The 14972-nt window shown below is 41.1% G+C and overlaps 1 protein-coding gene across 1 annotated transcript in view; it reads left to right on the top strand.

Annotated features, from left to right (window-relative positions):
* Positions 1 to 14972, top strand: part of stk4 (Serine/threonine-protein kinase 4) — a 74764-nt gene that overhangs the window by 10679 nt on the left and 49113 nt on the right.

Here is a 14972-nt window from a genome sequence, read left to right as displayed (position 1 = left end):
GAGCTCAATCCTATAGAAAAGTTGTGGGCAGAACTGAAAAAGCGTGTGCGAGCAAGGAGGCCTACAAACCTGACTCCGTTACACCAGCTCTGTCAGGAGGAATGGGCCAAAATTCACCCAACTTATTGTGGGAAGCTTGTGGAAGGCTACCCAAAACGTTTGACCCAAGTTAAACAATTTAAAGGCAATGCTACCAAATACTAATTGAGTGTATGTCAACTTCTGACCCACTGGGAATGTGATGAAAGAAATAAAAGCTGAAATAAATAATTCTCTTTACTATTATTCTGACATTTCACATTCTTAAAATAAAGTAGTGATCCTAACTGACCTAAGACAGGGAATTCTTACTATGATTAAATGTCAGGAATTGTGAAAGACTTAGTTTAAATGTATTTGGCTAAGGTGTATGTAAACTTCCGAATTCAACTGTACATAAACTTGGAAATTACTTATAAATGGACAAACAGTGATAATAAAACATGAACGCAAAATAAACATAACATTCACAGCGAGGTTTACAAACTCAGAGACTTATGGCCTCTGTTCTATGATCACACAATCTTATTTCCATCTCTCATAGAACACTGATAATAACGTGTCCACTGGATCCGTTGACTTCTCCCAGTTCAACGTTCTCCTTCTGGTTCCTAAGAGAATTATAGCACAAGACTTGCAACGCATCGAGAAACACAAAACATAACGGTATTAACAATGTGGTAAGCTATGCATAATTATATATGCATGCAAACCCAAAGTTTAATAACATGACAATTCTCATTCTCTATTCACCTGACTATGCCTTCAGAATACTTTTCTACTGAGTTCGGCAACAATGAAAGCCCTAAAAAGCCGCCTTATGCTTTGGCCCAGTCTTCACCGTTAGACCACCGGATCCAAGAGGTGTCCCCAAGCCATGTCATTCTCACTTTGCTCCCCATCTCCTTCTTTGCCACCTGATAGGCACCTTACCTGAGACAAGTGCTTATCCCTAATCAACGCGACATCCTCTTGAGGTAACTCGGCACTGTATAGAGTTTCACATCAATGCCTCCAAAATGTTGTTTAGAGTACGATTACCCCAACATCTATCCTTTTCATGTGATGCATTAACCAATACAGCAGCTAACCCAACTGTGATGTATAAAGTAGCTCCCAGACCCAACCTATTTGCATGTCTACAGTGGAATCTAGTCTCTCTCTCTCTTTAGCTCCGCTTCCTCTGTCATGGCGTTTTCAAGCTCACCCATTATGCAGCTGGACCTCACTTCATGTGAGAACTGTGAACCCCCAGAGGAGAGACATGACGAACTTTACCACTGCAGGTGCTATAAGGAGTACTGTGTGTGGACCAGACCAACACTGTCCCAACACCCCCGCCTGGTGTATCTTGATGTACACTCAATCTCCAGAATTCAGCCCATGCCCTCGGTTATCTCCTGGTCCTCATGTGCTGCTTTCACCTGAGGATATACACACTGCGATGCATGGGTCACGTCCTGACAACATACATAGACTCCCCCCTTATAGCCAAATCACTCATTTGTATAACTCTAATTTGTATAAGAGCAACAGGTTCTCCCATCGGTCTCACAGTTACCAATCCATGTGGCGTGAGTCCTCATAAACTGATATCCCAACAATGCTACTAAAGTGTTAGGATTTAATTCTCAGAGTAAAAAATTCTACGGACACTATGAAAGCTTAACCAAGTTTATTCAAAACAGCTGCATCAGACAAAGACATTTTCACACAAGCACTGATATTTAACTATTTCTCATAGACTGAGTCTCCTTCTACACAAACATTGTTCTTTACTGCTAGGCAGGACACTAAGTGATACAGACCATAAACTTTTTTTCTCCCTTAAGGTGACCTGACCTCAACCCCCCTCCATCACTAATCCATGGCTCTCTCCCCTTATCAATGCCTGCCACATGTAATCGCTTCCCTGCACTCAACACATTCCAAGCTTAGTTGCACCCACTATATACCTTCCTCCTATAACCCTTAACTTCTGGTGTAGACCCTCTAAACCTCAGCACTCCCTCAGTGACATAAGTGTATTTGAGCCACAGGGCTCAATTCTCGGGCCGACTCTCTTCTCTGTGTACATCAATGATGTTGCTCTTGCTGCTGGTGATTCTCTGATCCACCTCTACGCAGACGACACCATTCTGTATACTTCTGGCCCCTCTTTGGACACTGTGTCAACTAACCTCCAGACGAGCTTCAATGCCATACGACTCTCCTTCCGTGGCCTCCAAACTGCTCTTAAACGCAGGTAAAACTAAATGATTGCTATTCAATCGATCACTGCCCGCACCTGCTCGCCCGTCCAGCATCACTACTCTGGACGGCTCTGACTTAGAATACGTGGACAACTACAAATACCTAGGTGTCTGGTTAGACTGTAAACTCTCCTTCCAGACTCACATTAAGCATCTCCAATCCAAAATTAAATCTAGAATCGGCTTCCTATATCGCAACAAAGCATCCTTCACTCATGCTGCCAAACACACCCTCGTAAAACTGACCATCCTACCGATCCTCGACTTCGGTGATGTCATCTATAAAATAGCCTCCAACAGTCTACTCAACAAACTGGATGCAATCTATCACAGTGCCATCCTTTTTGTCCCCAAAGCCCCATACACTTCCCACCATTGCGACCTGTACGCTCTCGTTGGTTGGCCCTCACTTCATACTCGTCGCCAAACCCACTGGCTACAGGTTATCTACAAGTCTCTGCTAGGTAAAGCCCCGCCTTATCTCAGCTCACTGGTCACCATAGCAGCACCCACTTGTAGCACGCGCTCCCGCAGGTATATCTCACTGTTCACCCCCAAAGCCAATTCCTCCTTTGGTCGTCTTTCCTTCCAGTTCTCTGCTGCCAATGACTGGAACGAACTGCAAAAATCTCTGAAGCTGAAGACTCATAATCTCCCTCACTAGTTTTAAGCACCAGCTGTCAGAGCAGCTCACAGATCACTGCACCTGTACATAGCCCATCTGTAAACATCCCATCTATCTACCTACCTCATCCCCATACTGTATTTATTTATTTATCTTGCTCCTTTGCACCCCAGTATCTCTACTTGCACATTAATCTTCTGCACATCTCCCATTCCAGTGTTTTAATTGCTATATTATAATTACTTCGCCACCATGGCCTATTTATTGCCTTAACTTACCTCATTTGCACTCACTGTATATAGACTTTTTGTTTTCTTTTGTTGTAGTGTATGATTGACTGTATGTTTTGTTTATTCCATGTGTAAGTCTGTTGTTGTATGTGTTACTACGCTTTATCTTGGCCAGGTCGCAGTTGCAAATGAGAACTTGTTCTCAACTAGCCTACCTGGTTAAATAAAGGTTAAAAAAAAAAAAAAAAAGTCATTCTCAGAACCCAACAAAAGTAACCCCTTGCTACTAGTAACATGGCCCATGACTATAGCCTCTTTCAATTACTGTCCCAACAGCGACTGCCGTGAGAATACCTAATGCATGTAATCTGTCAAGTGTTCGCCGGCTGTTAGAAATTGGCAAAGCAATTTCAATGATTTGGAAGAATATCCAACCTAACAAAACTCACAGGTTTCTTGAAAGTTTACCATGGTGTCTGAAATGCCAACACTTATCTCAACACTACTCTCACCATGATCTGGGTACGTGTAACTTTCAATTTAACTTCATAGTCCCAATATTGCAGAGTTAGCTGTCCTCCCTCTCCTTCGAGCTATTTCCTGTAACAATATACATAGTCTAAGGGAATGATATACCTCTATCACCACAACCTTAATTTATGATCCCCCACAGATCTCCACCACAATCACATTCCATCCCACTTAACAGACCTATGTTAACGTTCTGTCTCAACCAATGGCCTCATGTGTACCTCGCCCTCTGCTACAGATACATTCGCACATATATTATTCTACCTAACCCATAACACAATGGTCACTACTCCTAATGTACTTATAAAGTTATAAACATACTAAAACATCCTCAAATCAATTAGTCAATATACATCAGTCCCTCCTCTAGAACAATGATCACTCTTATGTTCCACAAAACCTAAAAACATGTTGACTTGAAAAGGAAAGAGGGGGAAAAAAGTATGTTTAATAATTTCACCTCCCCCGTTGATGTGACTAAAACTAGGGAAAGAACCGTCCATCCGTTACGTTCTATACCCATGTGACGCTGGTCTCCATGCCCTCGCCTTCATTTTCATCCTTGGGTGTTATCGCAAACAGACTATGAGCCTTGTGCAATTAATTGTACCGTATCATCCAGCAATCTATATGTATTGATGTGATTTAACATTACAATTATGATGACATGGAAAAACAAAAGAAAATGAAAAACCCATGGTTGACCCAAGCTATCATCCAGTAAATTCTCTAATAACCTCCCTGCCGGAGGATACTTAAAGATAAGGTTTCTAGATCCTCCTTAGGCCTAATAAATTTGAGCAATGCCCCCACCCCGCACCATTTGAAAGCAACTCACTCTTGCTGTATCCGAATTATAACTTAAATATTTTAGAAATTATCCAACCCAAATTCTGAATGACAATCCTTAGTGCTTACTTTGCTTAATTTTCTGACTCGATTTTCAAGCTTCTCAATTTAGCACACATCATCCCTGTTAGAATGTACATTTATAAACTTTTATTGCCGGTAAGAACTCTTCTCATTACAGCTCCCCTTTCTCCCTGTTTTCTTGTCGCAAGTGGCCTGGAGTTAGGTTCTAATTTTTCAGAGTAAATAACTCACGGACACTAGAGAAGCTTAACCAAGTTGAATTCTTCCCAAATGGTCATTACAGCTGTAATTCAGACAGACATGTTCCCATCATCACAAGTGTATGTGTGTGTATATATATATATACTCAACTTTCGACACCCCTCCTATCCAAACCTCGCATCTTATGGTTCGACAGGAAGAGAGTAACAGGATAATAAACCATTATTTCTCCCTTCAGGGGATCTGACTTGACCTCAACCCCTCCTTCGCCTAATCCACAGATGGTCTCTCGTATCACCTATCGCATTCCCATGACTCCCTTCCGCCCACCCAGCACATTCCACAGCCACTCTGTCTTACTACAGAGAACAATTAACTTCTCGCTCCTTTATATACTATGCGTCGGATCTATCATGTCTTTAATATCTCAATGTTCAAAGTTTACCCCGAATCCAACACTGTTAATGAAAGATCGGTATCTCAGTGCATACTTAGTCTAAATTGTTTGCAGTGTGTAGACCACCCCCTCCCCTTCTCCCTCACTTATCATTCTAGCCTGTTTTCTTCAGATAGCGTTACAGTTCATCTTCCCAACGGCACATGTAACTCTTGCCTGTTCCATTTGATGGCCCTTGATACTGTCCCGATTTCAATATCCAAATAAATTCATCCGTTTTTCCCACGTACACGAGTCTCTCACCTGAGCCGCTATCACCATCCTCTCTGGTCCATTTCTCCCACCAGCACCCAGGAACATGAGAGATGTGTATTATCTCTCTCCGCGCTCACTCCACATGCGCGGTCTCAGGACTCTGGTGCACTCCTGCTGCCGGTACCCAGGTTAATGGCTTGGACTCAGAAGTGTTAAAAATCACTGTCGCATTGAACGCCTTTGTCGCCCTTTGACCACAAACACACACTGTTTGTGGCCAAATTATTCCTACATGCATTCAGACACCATCTGACGTTACCTTCTATGATCAAAACAACACTTTAGTTCAAATCATTTCTGTTTCAGGAAATCCAGACAAGCATTGACTATATGACAAATTATTACATTCCCAATTTCTTAACATTATCTCTACGACAAACGTCAAAGAGCATAACATACTGTTACTGTTTGAAACCACTTTCAAAATTAGTTCATACTCCTGTATTTTACTGGCGACCTCTCGGAAGAGTTACCAGATCAGGAAGTTAGCACCCTAACCCATCGGGGAATCCCACACTCCAGTAGACCCAATCTGGTGAAATTTGTATCGAAACAAAGACAAAAATGAAATCAGCAATACACATATCATAATCCATTTGGAGTAACTGTCATCCCTTATTAACATATATTTTTCCTTCTATATGCAGACTGAACAAAATACATTTGTATATTTACCCAAGGACCAGGGCCCTGGGAACTGGTAATTTCCCCTTTGAACCCATGATTCACATCGTGATTCAAAAACAATATGTTAAATCAAAAATAAACTAATATTTCCTTATAGAGTTATCAAAAGTTGTCTCATTAACCCCTGGTCGGGCTCCATCCAGCGAAAAATCCTATCGCCATTAGCATAACAAAATTTAATATATATTTTTTTCCAAATATAGGACTATGTTATATTGTTTTATAGATACACCTCTCCTGAATCGAACCACGTTGTCCGATTTCAAAAAGGCTTTACAGCAAAAGCAAAACATTAGATTATGTTAGAGGAGTATATCGTAAAAGTAGCCACATAGCCATTTTCCGACCAACCACATGCATCACAAATAACCAAAAAACAGCTAAATGCAGCACTAACCTTTGACAATCTTCATCAGATGACACACCTAGGACATCATGTTACACAATACATGCATTCTTTTGTTCGATAAAGTTCATATTTATATATAAAAACAGCATTTTACATCGGCGTGTGACGTTGACTAACTATTTTCCCTCAAATGCATCCGGTGAAACAGCGCTACAATTTACTAAATTACTATTCGGAAACATTTTTAAAATGTAATATTGTCATTCTAAGATTTATAGATGAATATCTCTTGAAAGCACCTGTAATGCCAGATTTAAAAATAACTGGGTTCACCTTTGCGATAAAAGGGGATGCGATACTCAGAAAAATAGGCTACCGTTACAGGTCAGCGCCATCTTGGAACAATCGTATATCAAATCTACTCTTGTATACTATTGTCAATAATCCCTTACCTTTGATTATCTTCATCCTTAGGCACTTCCAGGAAACCCAGGTCCACAACAAATGTATTTTCGTTCGAAAAAGTTAATCCTTTACGTCCCAATAGCTTGTTCTTGTTAGCGCGTTCTGAAGGCTGCTCCAAAACTTCCGTCGGCTGTGGGACTTCTCTCTCACAAAATGCATTTTTTTTTAAATGTAGGTTCGTTCAAACATGTCAAACGTTGTATAACATAAATCTTTAGGGCCTTTTTCAACCAGAGCTCCAATAAGATTCAAGGGGGACGATTGCATTGTGTTTCAAAACGTTTCGAAAGGGGAGGGTAGCCAGGGGCGCCGGCGTCATAATGGTGATGGCCCTCCTCATGTGACCACGTTCCACTGCGTCTCATTCATTCAGTTTTCACAGTAGTAGGCTCAAATCACTTTGTAAAGACTGGGGACATCTAGTGGAAGCAATAGGAAGTGCTCAATGAACCATTGCTCACGGTGTGATTTATAGGCAAGGGGCTGAAGTTGAGTCCGCAATTCAGAATTCCACATCCTGTTAAGATCGGTCTCGGAGTTTTGACTGCCATATGAGTTCTGTTATACTCACAGACACCATTCAAACAGTTTTAGAAACTTTAGGGTGTTTTCTATCCACAAGTAGTAATTATATGCATATCCTAGCTTCTGAGTTTGAGTAGGAGGCCGTTTTAAAATGGGCTCGAATGTTTTTCAAAAATCGCTGTAGCGCCCCCTATCCTAGGCGACCGTCAAGAGGTTAAGTAATGGTAGAATAGAGACTGGTGTTTCTCATTCATTGTATAATTAAATCCCAGCTGTTTCAATCATTTCTAGTGAGATTGATCAGGCCTCACCAGAAAGTCAGGTTGAAGGGCATTCGACACCATTAAATATTTCCTCTCCCTTTTCTTTCCCTGTCCTTCAGAAACCCTTTTAATATTTCAAACATTTCCATACTTCTGCATACCCAATTTTAAAACCAAATTGGAAAGACCCCACTAAATAAATCCCACGTTATCGACACCACTAACGCATATTCACAACCGGTAAATTATGTTTGTGTGTGTGGTAAACCGTAGGTCAAAAACACATGAACAGGCTTTACTAATCTGGGAACGCCGTTTATGGTCTAATCCAGATACTTTCATACTTAAAACTGCCAAATATAACTAACTGCTCTCCCCTAGACCACAGTCTCCGGGGACATTCCAACGGGAGATAATGAAACCCCCTCTCCTGGAAAAGAAAGTGTACATTTCGTTAACATTCACTATGCTACATTTTAATTAGCAATCCACAAGTATTAATTATAAACCAAACATGATAATGGTAAATCCGCTTTCCTTACTCCAATCATAAAATATTTGTTTTAATCCCCCCATTGTCTATGTATCCTTTATTTAGCAGGTACGATTCTCCATAACCACCGCAACACAATGTTCATGAACTAACAAAAAAAAAAATGTTGATTTGATACCTAAAATGAAAAGTTGTCACTTGCGCCGAATACAACAGGTGTACAGTCGTGGCCAAAAGTTTTGAGAATGACACAAATATTAATTTCCACAAGGTTTGCTGCTTCAGTGTCTTTAGATATTTTTGTCAGAGGTTACTATGGAATACTGAAGTATAATTACAAGCATTTCACAAGTGCCAAAGGCCTTCATTGACAATTACATGAAGTTGATGCAAAGAGTCAATATTTGCAGTGTTGACCCTTCCTTTTCAAGACCTCTGCAATCCGCCCTGGCATGTTGTCAATTAACTTCTGGGCCACATCCTGACTGATGGCAGCCCATTCTTGCATAATCAATGCTTGGAGTTGTCAGAATTTGTGGGTTTTTGTTTGTCCACCCGCCTCTTTGAGGATTGACCACAAGTTCTCAATGAGATTAAGGTCTGGGGAGTTTCCTGGCCATGGACCCAAAATATTGATGTTTTGTTCCCTGAGCCACTTAGTTATCACTTTTGCCTTATGGCAAGGTGCTCCATCATGCTGGAAAAGGTGATTGTTCATCACCAAACTGTTCCTGGATGGTTGGGACAAGTTGCTCTCAGAGGATGTGTTGGTACCATTCTTTATCCACAGCTGAATGGTCTCAGGATGCTTTACTGTTGGCATGACAAGCTTTCTTCCGGATGCCCCAAACAATCAGAAAGGGGATTCATCAGAGAAAATTACTTTACCCCAGTCCTCAGTAGTCCAATCCCTGTACCTTTTGCAGAATATCAGTCTGTCCCTGATGTTTTTCCTGGAGAGAAGTGGCTTCTTTGCTGCCCTTCTTGACACCAGGCCATCCTCCAAAAGTCTTTGCCTCATTGTGCATGCAGATGCACTCACACCTGCCTGCTGCCATTCCTGAGCAAGCTCTGTACTGGTGGTGCCCCGATCTCGCAGCTGAATCAACTTTAGGAGATGGTCGTGGCCCTTGCTGGACTTTCTTGGGCGCCCTGAAGCCTTCTTCACATCATTTGAACCGCTCTCCTTGAAGTTGTTGTTGATCCGATAAATGGCTGATTTAGGTGCAATCTTACTGGCAGCAATATCCTCGCCTGTGAAGCCCTTTTTGTGCAAAGCAATGATGACGGCACGTGTTGACAGAGGAAGAACAATGATTCCAAGCACCACCCTCCTTTTAAAGCGTCCAGTCTGTTATTCAAACTCAATCAGCATAACAGAGTGATGTCCAGCCTTGTCCTCGTCAACACTCGCCACTGTGTTAACGAGAGAATCACTGACATGATGTCAGCTGGTCCTTTTGTGGCAGGGCTGAAATGCAGTGGAAATGTTTTTGTTGGGATTCAGTTAATTTGCATGGCAAAGAGGGACTTTGCAATTCATCTGATCGCTCTTCAAAACATTCTGGAGTATATGCAAAATTGCCATCATACAAACTAAGGCAACAGACTTTGTGAAAATGAATATTTGTGTCATTCTCAAAACTTTTGGCCACGACTGTAGACCTTAGTGAAGTGCTTACTTACAGGCTCTAACCAACAGTGTAATTTTTAAGTAAAAAAAAAAGGTATTAGGTGAACAATAGATAAGTAGAGAAATAAAAACAACAGTAAAAGAGACAGTGAAAATAACAGCAGCGAGGCTATAATAGTAGCGAGGCTATATACAGACACCGGTTTGTCGGGCTGATTGAGGTAGTATGTACATGTAGGTATGGTTAAAGTGACTTTGCATATATGATAAACAGAGAGTAGCAGTAGAATAAAAGAGTGGTTTGTGGGTGGCGGGACACAATGCAGATAGTCCGGGTAGCCAATGTGCGGGGGCACCGGTTAGTCGGGCTAATTGAGGGAGTATGTACATGAGTGTATAGTTAAAGTGACTATGCATTTATGATAAACAGAGTAGTAGTAGTAGTAGTAGTAGTAGTAGCATAAAGTGGGGTTGGGGGAGTGGAACACACACAATGCAAATAGTCCGGGTAGCCATTTGATTACCTGTTCAGGAGTCTTATAGCTTGGGGGTAAAAACTGTTGAGAAGCATTTTGGTCCTAGACTTGGTGCTGCTTGCCATTCGGTAGTAGAGAGAACAGTCTCTTTACAGGGAAAATCGGGGCTGTCTGTCGCCACATCAATAGTAATTACTCCCAAACCTCTCCCGACGGTGTCCAGGTTGTTTTAGATTTCTTCACTCCCGTCTTTAAAACGCCTATTAACTATTTTCCAAGGTAGCGCTACCCACTTCCCCGGAGAGTAGTTATGGTATTTGTGCCTATTAATTGGTCACGGCACTTAATACCTTGTATTAGAACCAATACTATAGCGTCTGCAAATGTATTACTGGAGAATACGGATTACTTCATGTCTTATTCCAGTATTGCACCTCAAATATCACTGTTGTTGATAACCCACATTACCAAAATTATTCACACTTGTCTTCCTATTTTCCACAATCTTTCATGGTTCCCCCTCCCCATAGGGCATAAACCAACCTCTCTCCGTATTGCTACTACACGTAACTCAAACAGTGTTCGAATATCTTATTTTTCCATAAAAAAAAATAAAATAATATGTTTTACTCACTAGCTGCAAGAACTCTCGTCTTCCTAAAACTCACTGTCACTGCAGCTGGGACTTTTGTCCCTTTTACAGATCTCGCAGGGGAATACCCCCACTAGGGACCTATCCTATACTGTATTGTCTCTCATGGACCTCGCAGAGGAAAACCTCTACTTGGGACCTGTCCTTAAAGGAACCCACCCTACACCTGATTTTTTTACCTGGATCTTGCAGAGGAAAACCTCTATTCGGGACCTGTCCTTATGGAACCTACCCTACACCAGATATTTACGACCGGTCGTTACACAATGGGCCTACTGAATAAACTCAGGCTTTCTAGGTCCGTATCCTATAATTGTTCAGCCTACGATTCTCATCTCCCCAAGATGTCAAACTGAGTGGAAACAGGTGTAGGAACTGTGTCTACCATGTTTGTTGCCAGCTCCAGCTCCACTGATCTGGACTCTGGTTTAACTACAAATCGTGGTGAACCCTGCTCGTAGCGCCAACTGTTAGAGTTTTTATTCTGAAAATTAAAACCTATGGACACTATGAAAGCTCAACCAAGTTTATTCTTCCAAGAGGATCAATACAGCTGCATTAGACACAAACATTTTCACACAAGCACTGATATTTAACCTCTCTAGGGTCGGCGGGACGAAATCGTCCCCCCTACTCAACAGCCAGTTGAATCCCGTGGCGCGTTATTCAAATACCTTAGAAATGCTATTACTTCAATTTCTCAAACATATGACTATTTTACACCATTTTAACCTCTATGGGCTAGGTGGGACGCTTGCGTCCCACCTACGTAACAGCCACTGCCAGCATGTGGCGCGATTTTCAAAACCTTAAAAATCCTATTACTTCAATTTCTCAAACATATGACTATTTTACAGCCATTTAAAGACAAGACTCTCGTTAATCTAACCACACTGTCCGATTTCAAAAAGGCTTTACAACGAAAGCAAAACATTAGATTATGTCAGCAGAGTACCAAGCCAGAAATAATCAGACACCCATTTTTCAAGCCAGCATATAATGTCACCAAAACCCAGAAGACAGCTAAATGCAGCACTCACCTTTGATGATCTTCATCAGATGACAACCCTAGGACATTATGTTATACAATACATGCATGTTTTGTTCAATCAAGTTCATATTTATATCAAAAGCCAGCTTTTTACATTAGCATGTGACGTTCAGAACTAGCAAACTTCCGGGGAATTCGCTAACATTTTACTAAATTACTCACGATAAACGTTCACAAAAAGCATAACAATTATTTTAAGAATTATAGATACATTACTCCTCTATGCACTCGATATGCACATTTTGCAATATTCTAAGTACATAGCCCAGGCATCACGGGCTAGCTATTTAGACACCCGGCAAGTTTAGCACTTACCAATATCAGATTTACTATTATAAAAGTTTGATTACCTTTTGTTGTCTTCGTCAGAATGCACTCCCAGGACTGCTACTTCAATAACAAATGTTGGTTTGGTCCAAAATAATCCATCGTTATATCCGAATAGCGGCATTTTGTTCGTGCGTCCCAGACACTATCCGAATGGTAAAGAAGGGTCGTGCGCATGGCGCAATTCGTGACAAAAAAAATCTAAATATTCCATTACCGTACTTCGAAGCATGTCAACCGCTGTTTAAAATCAATTTTTCTCGTAAAAAAGCGATAATATTCCGACCGGGAATGTCCATTTAGCTAAACAGAGGAATGAAAACAAACCTTTCGGTCGACGCGGGCACGAGCCTGAGTCTCACAGTACTGTAACCAGCCACTACCCAAACGCGCTACTTTGTTTCAGCCAGAGCCTGCAAAGCCACGATTCCGCTTTTTGCCGCCTTCTGAGAGCCTATGGCAGCCGTAGGAAGTGTCACGGGACAGCTAAGATCCTCACTCTTCAATAAACAGAGACAAGAAGAACGACACCTTGTCAGACAGGCCACTTCCTGCATGAAATGTTCTCAGGTTTTTGCCTGCCATATGAGTTCTGTTATACTCACAGACACCATTCAAACAGTTTTAGAAACTTTAGGGTGTTTTCTATCCAAAGCCAATAATTATATGCATATTCTAGTTACTGGGCAGGAGTAGTAACCAGATTAAATCGGGTACGTTTTTTATCCAGCCGTGAAAATACTGCCCCCTAGCCATAACAGGTTAACAATGAAAGCAAAACATTAGATTATGTCAGCAGAGTACCCAGCCAGAAATAATCAGACACCCATTTTTCAAGCTAGCATATAATGTCACATAAACCCAAACCACAGCTAAATGCAGCACTGACCTTTGATGATCTTCATCAGATGACAACCCTAGGACATTATGTTATACAATACATGCATGTTTTGTTCAATCAAGTTAATATTTATATCAAAAAACAGCTTTTTACATTAGCATGTGACGTTCGGAACTAGCATACCCCCCGCCTTCCGGTGAATTTACTAAATTACTCACGATAAACGTTCACAAAAGACATAACAATTATTTTAAGAATTATAGACACAGAACTCCTCTATGCACTCGATATGTCCGATTTTAAAATAGCTTTTCGGTGAAAGCACATTTTGCAATATTCTAAGTAGATAGCCCGGCATCACAGGGCTAGCTATTTAGACACCCAGCAAGTTTAGCACTCACCAAAGTCAGATTTACTATAAGAAAAATGTTATTACCTTTGCTGTTCTTCGTCAGAATGCACTCCCAGGACTTCTACTTCAATAACAAATGTTGATTTGGTTCAAAATAATCCATAGTTATGTTCAAATATCCTCTGTTTTGTTCGTGCGTTCAAGACACTATCCGAATGGTAAAGAAGGGTGACGCGCACGATGCATTTCGTGACAAAAAAATTCTAAATATTCCATTACCGTACTTCGAAGCATGTCAACCGCTGTTTAAAATCAATTTTTATGCCATTTTTCTCGTAAAAAAAGCGATAATATTCCGACCGGGAAAGCGTGTTTACGTTCAAAGACGAAAGAAAATAAAACATGGGGTCGACTCGTGCACGAGCCTCAGTCTGATGCTACTCTGACCGGCCACTATCCAAACGCGCTAATGTTTTTCAGCTAGAGGCTGGAATTACATCATTCAGCTTTTTCCCGGGTTCTGAGAGCCTATGGGAGCCATAGGAAGTGTCACGTTACAGCAAAGATCCTCAGTTTTCAATAAACAGAGCCAAGAAGAACAAGAACTTGTCAGACAGGCCACTTCCTGTAAGGAATCTTCTCAGGTTTTTGCCTGCCATATGAGTTCTGTTATACACAGACACCATTCAAACAGTTTTAGAAACTTTAGGGTGTTTTCTATCCAAAGCCAATAATTATATGCATATTCTTGTTACTGGGCAGGAGAAGTAACCAGATTAAATCGGGTACGTTTTTTTTATCTGGCCGTGCAAATACTGCCCCCTATCCCCAACAGGTTAAACATAGGATTAAAGATAAACGTCTTGTTAGTCCAGCCGCTGTGTCAGATTTCAAAAAGGCTATACGGCGAAAGCACACCACGCGATTATGTTAGGTCAGCGCCTAGCCACAGAAAACCATACAGCCATTTTCCAACCAAGGAGAGGTGTCACAAAAGTCAGAAATAGCGTTAAAATTAATCACTTACCTTTGATGATCTTCATCTGGTGGCACTCCCAGGTCTCCATGTTAGACAATAAATGTTCGTTTTGTTCGATAATGTCCCTCTTTATGTCCAAAAACCTCTTTTGTTGGTGCATTTAGTTTAGTAATCCAAAGGCACAATAGGCGCTCAACATCTAGATGAAAAGTCAATGAAGTACAATAAAAGTTAGTAGAAACATGTCAAACGATGTTTAAAATCAATCCTCAGGTTGTTTTTGTCATAAATAATCAATAATATTTCAACCGGACAAAAGCTTCGTCAATAGAAAAGGAGAAACAAGAAAGGCACGCTCCCGATCACGCGCTGGACTCATGTCTGGAAATTTCCACTGTCCACTCATTGAAAGTGCT

The sequence above is a fragment of the Salmo salar genome, chromosome 22 (assembly GCF_965601325.2).
Source record: "Salmo salar chromosome 22, fSalSal1, whole genome shotgun sequence".
In the NCBI taxonomy this organism is placed as follows: Eukaryota; Metazoa; Chordata; class Actinopteri; order Salmoniformes; family Salmonidae; genus Salmo; species Salmo salar.
The sequence above is the reverse complement of the archived record's forward strand: the minus strand, read 5'-3'. Positions and strand labels throughout refer to the sequence as shown.